Raw genomic sequence first — 14,088 nt, forward strand, 5'->3', positions numbered from 1 at the left:
AGGAAGAGGAGGAAGAAAAGAAAATTCCACTCTAAGACAACTGCATTAAGAATGGACAAAAAGTGTATATTTGAAGTATCTATTAATAGAGTCGACATTCTGAAACCCACCCAAAAAGTGTAGGCCTGGAGTTCTGGAATGTGTATCGACTGAACATTCCTAATTTTCAAAGTCATAGCCAACAACAAAAATTACATTGTGATATCAGAGTCTCCATTCTTTTTCACATACCCATGGGTCCTCTCTGAGCCAATATCATGAAGGAGGTTATGAAAATAACAACATGACAGTCAGGATGATGACAGCTTGAGGTTATAGTTCAAATTTTTAAAAAATTGATAGTATATAAAATGCATGTAATTCCATCTACTTTAATTAAACCAAGTATTATTCAGTGTCTACAATGCTCCTAGTGCTGTGCTAAGTTCTAGGAAATACAGTAGAACCGCTGTACATCAAATGATTCCTTTCCTTTCCTCAATGACTAAGAGGGGGCAAATATCGAACTTGTGAGATAGCAACAAAGGGAAAATATCTAAGCCACATTACTGTCATTAAATCTGTAGGCAGTCAACATAGAGAGATCAAAGAAGAAAAAAGACAGGAAAGTAATGAGAGGCAAAGTCCTTGAGATAAGGACTTTGTCCATAATGTCTAGATAAGGATTGGAAGGTATTTTACCTAATGCTGATGTAGATGACTGTTCTCTGAAAAAAGATAAATCTAAATCTAAATACAACTCCCCTGTCTCAAAGGGAGTTTGTGAAGTGGTCAAATGAAAAAGAATGGGAGACTCAATATCATCTCTTGGACAGAAGTAAGCTGTTCCAAGACATGGAAAGTCCTCAGAGGAGCAGACTGGAAATGCAGTGAAAAAATTAGAGAGGAAACCAGTGTGGGTGAGTATCCATAACAGAGTTCCGGGTTCAATTTCTTAGTCACATCATCCTTGCATTCTGTGTTTGGAAAAGATGTGATGAGGGAGAATATAAGACTGTAGGATGAGGAAAGAGAAAAAACTACTGCTGAGATGTATGGGAGAACTGTGAGGGTACAAACGCAAATGTAAATTAACTCCTTCTCTACTCTTAGGCACATTAAGAAATCTAAAATTGCATGAATTTCCTCTGCCATTATCCTCCATATCTGGTCACCTGTCTATTTGCTCATTTTTTAAAAATGCCTCTTTCATTATCCCAGCCATTCAGAAAGGAAATGTCTCTCATCACTGGGTAGAAGAAAAAAATTGTTTCATATACTTCTAACATTTAGTGGCTGGACCTTCAAATTAAGCTGAAAAAAGATTAACAGGAGAAAAAGTTTATTTATGCATGGAATAGACTACACATAGAAGTACTAAATGACGAATAATTCAAAGGGATGGTGAGAATTTGGAGCCTATATATCTAATGTTTTAGGAGGGAAGCAGAGGGATAAGAAGCTTCTATGGGAAGAACAAATAGGTTTCTTCTGGAAAAATAAATAGATGCCTCTCGGGAACAAATGGGAGATAAGAAAGCTTGTGATGATGTTTGTCTATAGAGGTATATGAGTAATCTTTCTATCTTCAGGGACATAAAACTCTCCAGAGAGGTGACTGCTATAGCTTGGATCTGAAATATCCCACAAAGACCTAAGTGTTAAAGGTTTGGTCCTCAGCTTGATCCTATCGGAAAGCAATGGAAACATTTAAGAGGGAGGCAGTAACAAGTTTCTGGTCATTATGGAGACTATGGGATGCCAGCCTCTCTCTTCTCTCTCTCTCTCTCCTCTTCTAAGCTGCATGAAGTGAGAAGCTTACTCCATCACATGTCTCCCACCGTGATCTACTGCCTCACCACAGACCCAGAAACAACATGGCCTAGGAACCATGTCCTGAAATCTCTACAACTGTGAGCCAAAGCATACCTTTCTTCTTTTTAACTTGTTTAGCTCAGATATTTTGTTATAGTAACAGGAAGCTAATTAACACAGAGATTTATGTTAGGTTTGCTCTTTGTCTCTCTTTGAGGGAAGACTTGCCCCTAAGAAGGAATTTATGGTAATCTTCATTTCTCAGAAATTTTTACATTTAGTCAAATGAAAGAAGCACCAAAAAGGCTTCTTTGTGTATCTGTTGAATCTCAAAAATCTTCAGCCTTAAAATAATCTTTACACCAATTCTGAGGTACCAAGCAGGTCCCCTCGCCTGCACCTCTGCTTTCAGTTCATAGCCAAATATGCTAAAACTGTGAGTTTCTGAAAGGTCTTACTAATCATTTTTAACCAGAATCTACAATAGTTCTGGCCCATGGTTTGCCTATTCATTAAATGCTTTTGGATAAATGAGTAAACAATGTAAAATAGAGTATTAGTTTCCTAATACTTATTATACAAGGACAACAGACAAAAATTATTATACTTCTTCGGAGTTAATTTCTTAACAGAGATATCTCTTTACCCCTGACCTGTCTCCTGCAATACCCACCTGTATTCCTAACTTTTTAAGAGCTTTTTCGGCCAGAAAGTTTCACAAGCATCTCAAATTCAACATATCCTACAACGAACCCATTGTATTTCCTGCAAACCTGTTTTTCATATGTTTTCTAACTCAGGGAATGGTCCATCTCCAGCCATCCAACTCACCAACTGATGTCCATCTTTCTCAGCTCCACAGTGAATCATCAGGCTGATACAACCTCTACGTTATCTATGGAACAACCATTTCCTCTACCTTCATCCTCACCTGGGTGTTCCAGAAAACTCTTAACCGGTTTCCTATTCCTAGCATCTTTTTCTTTCCACATCTTTCAACACAGGTAGCCAAACAGTCTGCTCCTGAAGATTCTCCAAGTACAGTTCTCCATTGTTCAAATGTTCTCTTTCCTTAAATAGAAAAAGACATTGTTGACATTGTTCAGGTCCTACCTTGCATCGGTGGCAGACCACATCTGCAGCATCTTTAAGTCTCATTGTCCTCTACAGTGCACCCTAAATCTGTTCATATTAAAACCAGCTCCTTTTCTCTTCTTTCTCCACTCTGGCTCCTCAGCTTCACACCCAGTTCATGCTCAGAAGTGGTTCACTTTACCTCAGACCATTTTAAGGAATTTTAGAATTACTCTGCTTTCTTAATATTTCATTTCATTAGGCATAAAAACTAAACCCTGATAATAATTTTGGCAGAGACAAAGGGGTCACCAATGTCATTGCTAAAAGATATTTGGGAGGCATTTTCTGTTTCTCACTAGGCATGATTCTCTCAAAGCCATGACTTTGTGCTCCACTAGGTGGCTTATGACTGATCCTCTTTACAGCAGCTTCTTATCTTCTCTACCAGAGTTCTGACCCCATAGCTCTAACACATAATACCCAAATACCCATGTTTACTAGACAAACAATTTACTTCATTGTTGAAGCTGCTCCCATGGTAGGTAAGACCTAGGTGGACTCCCTTTCAATAATCAGTTCCATTAAGTTATTTTCTGGAACAAAATGATGGTTCTCTGCACAAGAGAATTCTGTCATCCCCATAAGCCAAAGCTGTCTTCTAGATGGCTTTTATGGTAACATAATTTTTTGGAAGGTTTTTGGGGTCAAACCACATTTCATTATTGTTTTTCAGCCTTTTGATATCTTGGGTTCCCAATTGTTCAGAAGAATGATCTTCCAACAGCAAAGAGAATCAAAATAGTTAAGAAAATGACCATTGGGAAGTGGGAGGACAATATTAGAGAATCTATATTTATTTTTTCAATTTGATGTATATTTGCCTATGTTAATCTGTGTATAATATTTTCTATCCATGTACTAAAGAAGGGGAACTTAGAAGTATGAGGTCAGAAAAATTTGATATCAAAAAGTTTAAAGACAGTCATCCCAGAGGATAAAACTCCAGTGCTCTCAGAATAACTTTCAAGGCCTTTGCAAACAGTACTTCCTATCGGTTGGATCTTGAATTTCTTCCAAAGGCCAATATATTAACAGCTTGATCCCCAGTTGATGGCACTGTTGAGAGATGGCAGAACTTTTATGAGGTAGGGATGAGTGAAAGGAAGTTAGATCATTGCGGATATGCCTGTGAAAGGAATATTAGCACTCTAACAACTCATATTCCTTTCTGTCTTTGCTTCCTAGACTCGATGTGGTGAGCAGCTTCCTTTGCATGTGCTTTTGCCATGACATCCTGTCTCACCACAGGCCAAAAAGCAACTGTCCATGGACTGGAACCCCTGAGACTATGAGCCAAAATAAATCCTTCCTGTTTTTAAATTGATTTTCTCAGGTCTTTTGTTACCATAATGCAAAACTGAACTGCACTGTGCCCCCAAAGTGTTTCATTTATTAGAGTATAATTTTCCAAAAAGTAAAATAATATCACAACTCATGTATGAATATAAAAATTAATACATGTTAAAGATTGTATTTAGCTCATTATTAATGAAGGATTGGGCCTGGAAAATCCAAAGAACAAACACATTTATAGATAAGAAAAATTGACAGAAATGTGCAAGTTTATGCAAGACTGGCTTCTTCCAAAGTTGGGAGAGGGAGTCAATTGAATTTCCCAAGTTCACAAATCTACATCTCTAGAGTCAAAAACTATTTTGCATTTCTATCATTAAGTTCTATAACTTAGTGAGATATAAAATACTTCAAATGATAGGTTCAGAATTCAAATAAAAGCAAAATCAGCTCAGAAAGGTGTGCTGTAGACCAGGGCAACCTATGTCCCACAGGCCAAGTCTGGCCTGTTTTGTAAATAAAGCTTTATTGAAACACAGCCATGTTATTTATGCATTGTTGATGGCTGGTTTTCAACTACAAGGCATTGCACTGTTGAGTAATACCTACAGAAGCCACATGATAAAAAACCACCAGCAAAGATGAAAATATTTATTATTGGGTTCTTTACAGAAAAAGTTTGCCAATACTTGTTTTAGAAAACAATGGATAGTTTTTCAATGAAGTACAAATTTTTCTTTACTCTTTCTTCACACAAATATGTCCTGTCTCCCAATCACCCCACCTTCCACTGCAGGCACCCCACGCTCTGGCTTCACTGGAATGCTGCTGGGGCTCTGCATCAATGAATTTCAACATGCAAGTCATGAACCACTCAGAAGATCCTTCCAATGGGCCTCAGGCTGATTCCAAAGGCAAATACTTGTTCTAGTTATTTTGAAGTGAGAAATTTACAAATCTATGTACTCATAATAAAGAGAATAACTCGTGTCAAGGACTGCTTTGGGCTGAATTGTATTCCACAAGATTCATATGTTGACATTCCAACCCTCAGAACCTCAGAATGTTAGAACATTTAGAGATAGGGACTTTAAAGGGGCAATTAAAATTTAAATGACATTATGCAGGAAGGCCTGAATCCGTGAGCCTGTATTTGATCATAGGGCCTCTAAAGAAATGATTAAGTTGAACTGAGACCTTTAGGGTGAGACCCTAAATGAATATGACTGATGTTCTCATAAGACCCCATTGATGTGCCCAAACAGAGAAAAGGCCATGCAAGTTCAGAGAGAAAGTAGCTATCTGCAAACCTCCTGACACCTTGATCTTAGATTGCCAACCTCCAAAACAATGAGAAAATAAATTGTCATTTAAGTGTTACAGTTTGAAGGTTTTTCTCTCCAAAATTCATGTTGAAAATCCCCAATGCACTGGGGCATTTAGGTGGTGATTGGGCCCCAAGGACACTTTTCTGGATGAGATTAATACCTTATATGAAAGAGTTTAAGAGGGCAAGTTTGGTGCTTCCATTTCCTCTGCCTCCTGAAGATCCAGCATTCAGTGTGGCATCGTGGAAGCAGAGACCAGGCTGTCAGCCAACGCAAAGCCCACAGAGCCTTGATCTTGGGACTGCCAGCCTTCAGAACTGTGAGAAATAATTTTCTGTTATTTTTAAATTACTCGGTCTCAGATATTGTTATAGCAGCACAAACACTCTAAGACATTAGGCCACTCAGTCTGTGATACTCTGGCGTGGCAGTCTTTTTGATCTAAAACAGGGCCATTCATATTACTTAATCAAAAAGCTGCAACAAGGGTGCACACCCTACCAAGGTCCCAAGTCACACGGAAGACGCCAAATCAGCCCGCAGCTCCAGCAGCAATCCACTGGACCCCCCACCCACCCCTGCTCCTCTGTACAGCCACCTGGTTCCACACTACAAAGACACAGAAAACACCAGACCACCAGACCATGGTACTGAGTCCCACTGCTCCTGGCTCAGAGGTAGGGGCTTCTGAGCCACTGTCCCACTGCTCCTGGTCCAGAGGAAGGGGCTTCCCGGCCATCATCCCTCCCACTGCTCCCAGCCCACAGGAAAGGGCTTTTGGGCCACCTTCTGTCCTGCCACTCCTGGCCCAGAGGAAGAGGCTTCTGGACCACCATCCCTCCCGCTGCTCCCAGCCCACAGGAAAGGACTTTTGGGCCACCATCCCTACTGCTGCACCTGGCCCCTGTCCCACCTTTCCCAGCTCAGAGGAAGTAATCCGTGCAGGAACCAACAGCACCCCCCCCCCCAGTCAAAATGAGAAAACATGTAAATAAGTCTCAAAACCAGACTCCAAGATCACCTACAGCAACCCCAAAGGGAAGTGAGATGGAACACTCTGATACTCAACCACCTGGACCCACTGAGCTGGCAACAAAAGGGGATCTGGAAAAAATGAAATTAGAAATAATTTCTCAGATAACAGGAGAAATTGTGCTCCTAGTGCAAGACATGATTAATAAATCTAGAGAGAAGCTGAGGAACATGATGGAATCCCAACATAGGAAACAAATGGAATCCATAAAACAGATGCAAATAGATTTCCAGGACATGAAAAACTCCAATGAAAGTCTACACAGCAGAATGAGCCAATGTGAGGACAGAATTTCAGATATAGAAGATAAGATTGCAATTAGTGACCAGGAAAAGAAAAATTGCTTCAAAATTATAAGGGAACATGAGAAATCAATCCAGCATTTGCTAAATGATGCAAAGAAGAATAACATAAGACTGATTGGGCTCAATGAAGAAACAGGAGAGAGTGCAGATGACATAAAAGATCTCTTCACAGAAATAATGGCAGAAAACTTCCCAAGGAGGGGAAAAGAACTTGACATACACACAAGTGAGGCATATAGGACTCCAAATAGCCTTGATCAAAAAAAAATCTACACATAGGTATATAATTGTTAAGATTCCAGAAACTCAACAGAAGAACAAAGTTCTACAAGCAGTTAGAGAAAAGAAACAAATCACATACAAAGGAAAGCCCATCAGAATCCCAGCAGACTTCTCAACACAAACCATCAAGGCAAGAAGAGCTTGGAGTGACATATTCTAAGCCCTAAAAGAAAACAGTCCCCAACCTAGATTGATGTACCCTGCAAAACTATCTTTCAAAATTGATGGAAAAATAAGATACTTTCATGACAAAGAGCACCTTAGGAACTTTGTGAATACCAAACGAGCATTCCAAAGAATTTTACACAATATCCTAGGAACAGACATTGAGGATCACAACTCCAGGAAGCAAAGCAGAATGAACCCATCTGGCATGACAAGAAATTAAATGTAAAGGGGAAGAACCCAACAAAAAGAAAACGTCATGGCAATGACAAGTCAATACGTTTCAGTTATAACCATCAATGTTAATGGTCTCAATTCACCAATCAAAAGAAATAGACTGGCAGAATGGGTCAAGAAGCAAAATCCAACAATATGCTGCATACAAGAAACACAATTAATTCAAAAGGAAACTCATAGACTGAAAGTTAAAGGGTGGAAAACAATACTCCATGTGACAGGAACCCGAAAAAAAGCAGGAGTAGCTATCCTCTTTGCAGCTCAAGTAGATTTCAAGCCAACACTGATTAAGAGAGATGAAGAAGGACACTACATTCTTGTAAAGGGAAGAATCCAAGAGGAAGAGATGACAATCATAAATATCTATGCACCAAACACTAGTGTGCCCAACTATATAAAACAAACACTAACGGACATGAAAAGTCATATATGCACTAATACAATTGTAGTGGGGGACCTCAACACCCCACTGCCACAAATAGATAGATCAACTAGACAAAAAATAAGTAATGAAATACTAGAACTCAATCAAACTCTTGAACAAATGAACTTAACAGATGTTTACAGAGTCTTCCACCCCACAAAATCAGAATACACATTCTTCTCAGCTGCACATGGGTCATTCTCCAAAATAGACCACATACTCACACATGGAACATGTTTAAGTAAGTGCAAAGGAAATGAAGTTATGCCCTGTATATTATCAGACCATAGTGCGATGAAATTGGAGATCCGTAACAAAAGAAACTCAAAAAATTTCATAAACACGTGGAAATTGAACAACACACTTCTGAACAACCAATGGGTCACAGAGGAAATTAAAGAAGAAATCAGACAGTTCTTTCAATTAAATGGCAATGACAATACAACATATCAGAATCTATGGGACACAATGAAAGCAGTCTTACGAGGGAAATTCATAGCAGTGAACACTCACATTAGGAAAACAGAGCGAGCCCAATTACACAACCTGATACTGAACCTCAAGCTTCTAGAAAAAGAAGAGCAGGACAACCCCAGAGCTCATACAAAGGAGGAAATTAAAAAAATCAGAGGAGAAATCAATGCAATGGAGACTAAGAGAATGATACAAAAAAATCAATGAAGCCAAGAGTTGGTTCTTTGAAAGAATCAACAAAATTGATAAACCCTTAGCCAACCTTGTCAGAAAAAGGAAAGAAAAGGCCCAACTCCATGCAATTAGGAATGAAAAGGGTGAAATTACAACAGACCCAGCAGAAATCCAGAGGATCATCAATACCTACTTCCAGAATGTATACACCAATAAGATGGACAACACAGAAGAAATGGACAGATTCCTAGATACATATGAATTACCAAAGTTGAACGAAGAAGACCTAAAAATCCTGAACAACCCAATGTCAACCAACGAAATTGAAAATGTAATTAAAAACTTATCAACTAAGAAAAGCCCGGGCCCTGATGGCTTCACTGCTGAATTCTACAAGACATTTGGAGAGGAACTGTGGCCACTACTGTTTAAACTCTTCAATGAAATTGAAAGGGAAGCAATACTCCCAAATTCATTCCTGGAAGCAAGCATCACCTTGATCCCCAAAGCAGAGAAAGACCCAACTGAAAAGGAGAACTATAGGCCAATCTCACTAATGAACATAGATGCAAAAATCCTTCATAAGATAATGGCAAACAGAATGCAGAAGATCATCAAGAAGATCATACACCCTGACCAAATGGGGTTCATCCCAGGGATGCAGGGATGGTTCAATATACTAAAATCAATCAATGTAATACACTATATCAATAGACCCAAGGACAAAAACCATATGATTATCTCCATAGACACAGAAAAAGCATTTGGCAAAATCCAACATGCATTTATGATAAAAATCCTACAAAAAATTGTAATAGATGGTCTCTACCTCAAACTGATAGAAGCCATCTATGAAAAACCAACAGCTAATATCATACTAAATGGTCAAAAACTGAAATCTTTCACACTCAAATCAGGAACAAGACAAGGATGCCCACTATCACCACTCTTGTTCAATATAGTTCTGGAAACATTAGCCACGACAATTAGACAAGAGAAAGAAATGAAAGGAATAAAGATAGGAAATGAAGAAGTCAAATTGTCATTATTTGCAGATGACATGATACTCTATATAGAAGACCCCAAGAACTCCACCAAAAGTCTTCTAGACTTAATAACCAAATTCAGTCAAGTAGCTGGTTACAAGGTCAACACACAAAAATCAATAGCTTTCCTCTACACCAATGACAGACTCACTGAGAGAAATAGGGCAAATAATTCCTTTCACAATAGCATCCAAAAAACTGAAATACCTAGGAATCAATCTAACAAAAGAAATCAAAGACCTCTTCTCTGAAAACTATGGCACTCTGAAAAGAGAGATTGAAGATGATATCAGAAAATGGACAGACATCCCCTGCTCCTGGGTAGGAAGGATTAATATACTGAAAATGGCCATACTTCCAAAACTACTATATAGATTTAATGCAATTCCAATTGAGATCCCAGCAGCATACTTCATAGACCTCGAGAAAACAACCCAAAAATTCATTTGGAACAAGAAGAGACCTAGAATAGCAAAAGCAATTCTAGGTAACAGAGACATGGCAGGGGGTATCACAATCCCCAACCTGCAACTCTACTACAAAGCTACTGTGATAAAAACAGCATGGTACTGGCAAAGAAACAGACTTGAGGACCAGTGGAACAGATTAGAAGTTGCAGAAACAATGCCAGACACACTCAGCCATCTCATCTTCGACAAAGGAGCCAAACACCCTCACTGGAGGAAAGATAGCCTCTTTAATAAATGGTGCTGGAAAAATTGGGCTTCAACTTGCCAAAGATTAAAAACTAGACCTGTATCTCTCACCATGCACTAAAGTAAAATCAAAATGGATTAAAGATCTAAATATTAAAATAGAAACTCTGAACCAGTTGGAACAGAGGTTAGGTAGAACCCTTGAAGACATCGGTGTAGGAAAAGATTTTATGAACAAAACCTCAGTTGCCCATGAACTAGCACAAACAATCAACAAGTGAGATCTCTTCTTATTAAAAGGCTTCTGCACAGCAAGAGAAACCACCAGCAGTGTGAAGAGACAACCCACAATGTGGGAAAAAATCTTCACCTGCTCTTCCTCAGACAAAGGTCTACTATCTCGAATCTATAAAGAACTTAAAAAGATCAGACCTCTCAAATTTAAAGATCCAATCTGAAAATGGGCATCTGAAATGAACAGACATTTCTCAGACAAAGAAGGAGAAATAGTGAATAAATACATGAACAACTGTTCAACACCACTGGTCATTCGAGAGATGCAAATGAAAACAACACTGAGATTCCACTTCACTCCAGAAAGAATGGCTGCTGTCATGAAATCAACCAATAACAAATGCTGGTGGGGCTGTGGGGAAAGAGGAACACTGCTCCACTGCTGGTAGGAGTGCAGACTGGTGCAACCACTGTAGAAATCAGTATGGAGATACCTCAAAGAACTAGGACTGAAAGTCCTATTTGATCCCACTATTCCACTGCTGGGGATCTTCCCCAAAGAATTAAAAGAATCATACCACAGTGATATATGTGCACCCATGTTCATAGCAGCACAGTTTGTAATAGCTAAAACTTGGAAACAGCCCAAATGCCCATCAACTGGAGACTGGATAAAGAAAATGTGGTTTTTTATAAAATGGAGTACTACTCAGCCATAAAAAATGAGAAATTAGAGACATGTATAGCTAAGTGGATGCACATTGAGGCCATACTCTTAAGTGAAATCAATAGGACACACATGTATAAATACAGAATAGTTTCTCTGGTGTGAGAAACTGAAAGTGTAAATAAGGACTAAATGTATAATAGGTAATGTGAAATAGGAAGAAAAGGGGCAAAGGGGAAGGAAGTGGAAGGGCTAGGGGAAAGGATAGAAGGGAATGGGGTTAATATGAGAAAGTGGAAAAATAGGAACAAAATCTTTGTAAATGGGGAGGAATGGAGGGGTTGAAGGGAGGGCTGGGCAAGGGTGAAAAATAAGAACCAAGAGAGACTATGTAAAGGTGCAAATTTCCAATGATGAATGTCATTATATTGTATACCTAAAATGTACCAATGATTAGAATGAATAATCGATAATGCAAAATAGGAAGAAAAGGCCCAAAGGGGTAGGGGTAGTGGGAGGTGGAGGGGAAAGGAAAGAAGGGAAAGGAAAAATGATGAGAAATAGAAAAAATGGAAATAAAGTCTTTGTAAATAGGGAAAGGTGGAGGGGATGAAGGGAGGGCTAGGCATGGGGAAAAAATAAGAACCAAGATGCATTATGTAAAGGTACAATTCCCAATGAGAAATGTAATTGTGCTGTATACCTATAATGTACCAATAAAAGAATTAAAAAAAAAAAAAAGCTGCAACAGGCATCTTAGAAACAGCACACAGTCTCCTCCAAAAATTAGAAATAGAATTAGCATATGATCTAGCAATCTCATTTCTGGATATATATCCAAAAGACTTCATTCAAAGCAGAATCTTAACAAGAAACTTGTACACTTTTGTGTGTGGCAGCAATGTTTAGAACAGCCAAGAGGTGAGAGCAACCCAGACGTCCATTAACAGATGAATGGATAAAGAAAGTAAAGTACATACACAACAGGTGGTATAATTCAGCCTTCAAAGAGAAGGAAATTCTGACACATGCTACAACATGAATGAACCTCAAGGATCCTATACTAAGAAAAATGAGCCAGTCACAAAAGGAGCAAATACTACATGGTTTTATTCATAGGAAGTTTCTAAAGTAGTCAAAATTATAGAAGCAAAAAGTAGAAAGATGGTTATCAAGGACTAGGGAAAGGGGGAGGTAAAATTAGTGTTTAGTGGGTAGAGAGTTTCTGTACTGCAAGATTAAAAGTTCCCAAAGACCTATTGCACTACAGTGTGACTACACTTAACACTGTGCTGCTGTACAACAACCTTCCCCACACACTTCTTTGGTTAGGCCCAGAGGGCTCCCTCCTGTGTACTGTCCCCCTGTGCTATAGCAAAGGCCCTATTGAAATAAAGACTGGCTCAGGTATCCCTGTAAACCAAAAATGGTTATAATGTAAATTTAATGTTATATGTTTATAATAATAAGAGTAATAATAACAACAACAACAAACCTATAGCAGGACTTGGAAATTAGCCTGCAGACATCCAATAGGCTCTATCTACTCTGTTCTCTCTGAGCTGAAAAACAGGTGTTAAAGCAGTGGTCAGCTCTAGACTGATCCAGAAAGGGTCAGCCTATTTAGGTGGCTAATATTAGAGGATATTTTTCAGTTAGTCATGTATTCATGCATTAAACCATTGAAAAAAGTCTCCCATGCGCCAGTAGTAGGAGGGAGGGAGGGGGGGAGGGAGGGAGAGAGAGAGAGAGAAACTATTCTGCTTGGGAAGTCACAGTCTAGTAATGGAGATAGATCCAAACACAACCAATTGTCCCAAGCACCTTGTAGAGTAGCCTGAGGGTGTATATAAGTAAACTAATAAAAACTCACAATATCATGTGATAGGTCCTATCAGAGGCTTATTGGTTTTGTTTTTTAAGTGCTAGGGGAATCCAGGGGAGGAAGCATTTAATTCTGTTAGAAGGAGAGCCGAAAGTGGATGGAGGGGCGGTTGTGGAGATTCCATGAAGTGGGTCCTGTGAGAAGGAGCCTTGATACCTGTGAGGAGGAGTAGGTTTTAGCTCAAAGGCTCCAGCACTGTACTAAAGTTTCCATAATGCATAGCAGGTTACAAAGGAAAGTTCTCACAGTTGTTTCCTTACTCAAAGGACAAAACTCTATTGTCAGGCATAGCACCATTTCATATGGAAAAAACTCAAGCGGAAAAGAGAGGCACATAAATGAAGTTTTTCATATTACTGCTAAAAGGAGACTGATTTTTTAAATTCCATAATCAGTAGAGTTATAGTCAGCATCTTTTATCAAAGCCAAAGTTGGTTACGTAGTTTATTGAGTCCAGTGGTCCACATCTAGTCTGTGCAGAATATTCCCTGAATGAAATTTTTTTAGGATTTATGTCAGTGGGCAGCTTAATTGTTACCCACTGTCAGAATAAAGACAGGGTCTTGCTCCACCTATTATTGACAAGAGGAAAGCAGCAGTGGCTTTTTAATCCTACAGGTTCTGTTTATCATTTTATTCTTTTTGGTTTTGGAAAGGTAAGGGTGTTTCAATTTCTTCTACAACAAAAATATTTTTTAATTACTATACAATTCATACAAATTATACTATTTAATCCTTTTCTTGGTAATATAATAAAAAATCTTCTGGACCAAATGTTTTTCTTTCTTTAATCATTTTCTATGATCAACAATAGCAACATATACCAGCATTTGCCCTCATTCCTCTTAAGAAGTGATTATACAAAGAAACTATTAAAGAAAAACTATGAAATGTAGTTACAGGTATTTTTAAAACCAAAGTAATGCTTTTGGGATTTGCCAGTGTACCCAGCAA

The 14,088-nt window shown here is 38.7% G+C and overlaps 1 long non-coding RNA gene across 3 annotated transcripts; it reads left to right on the top strand.

The window, feature by feature from the left end:
* The first annotated feature begins 218 nt into the window (after window positions 1–218).
* LOC101718108 (uncharacterized) lies at window positions 219–5,171 on the top strand. 3 transcript variants are annotated; one of them, XR_001183740.3, is made up of 4 exons: window positions 219–311; window positions 816–899; window positions 1,780–1,892; window positions 5,021–5,171. It is a non-coding gene; the product is annotated as an uncharacterized LOC101718108 (long non-coding RNA). The 3 variants fall into 3 exon arrangements; XR_001183741.3 differs by lacking the exon at window positions 5,021–5,171 and adding an exon at window positions 4,117–4,235; XR_015442308.1 differs by having other exon boundaries at window positions 240–311; window positions 756–899.
* Window positions 5,172–14,088: the final 8,917 nt, after the last annotated feature.

This window comes from Heterocephalus glaber, unplaced genomic scaffold (assembly GCF_053883595.1).
Source record: "Heterocephalus glaber isolate CG9 unplaced genomic scaffold, H.glaber_assembly_v1.0 deba00001538, whole genome shotgun sequence".
NCBI lineage: Eukaryota > Metazoa > Chordata > Mammalia > Rodentia > Bathyergidae > Heterocephalus > Heterocephalus glaber.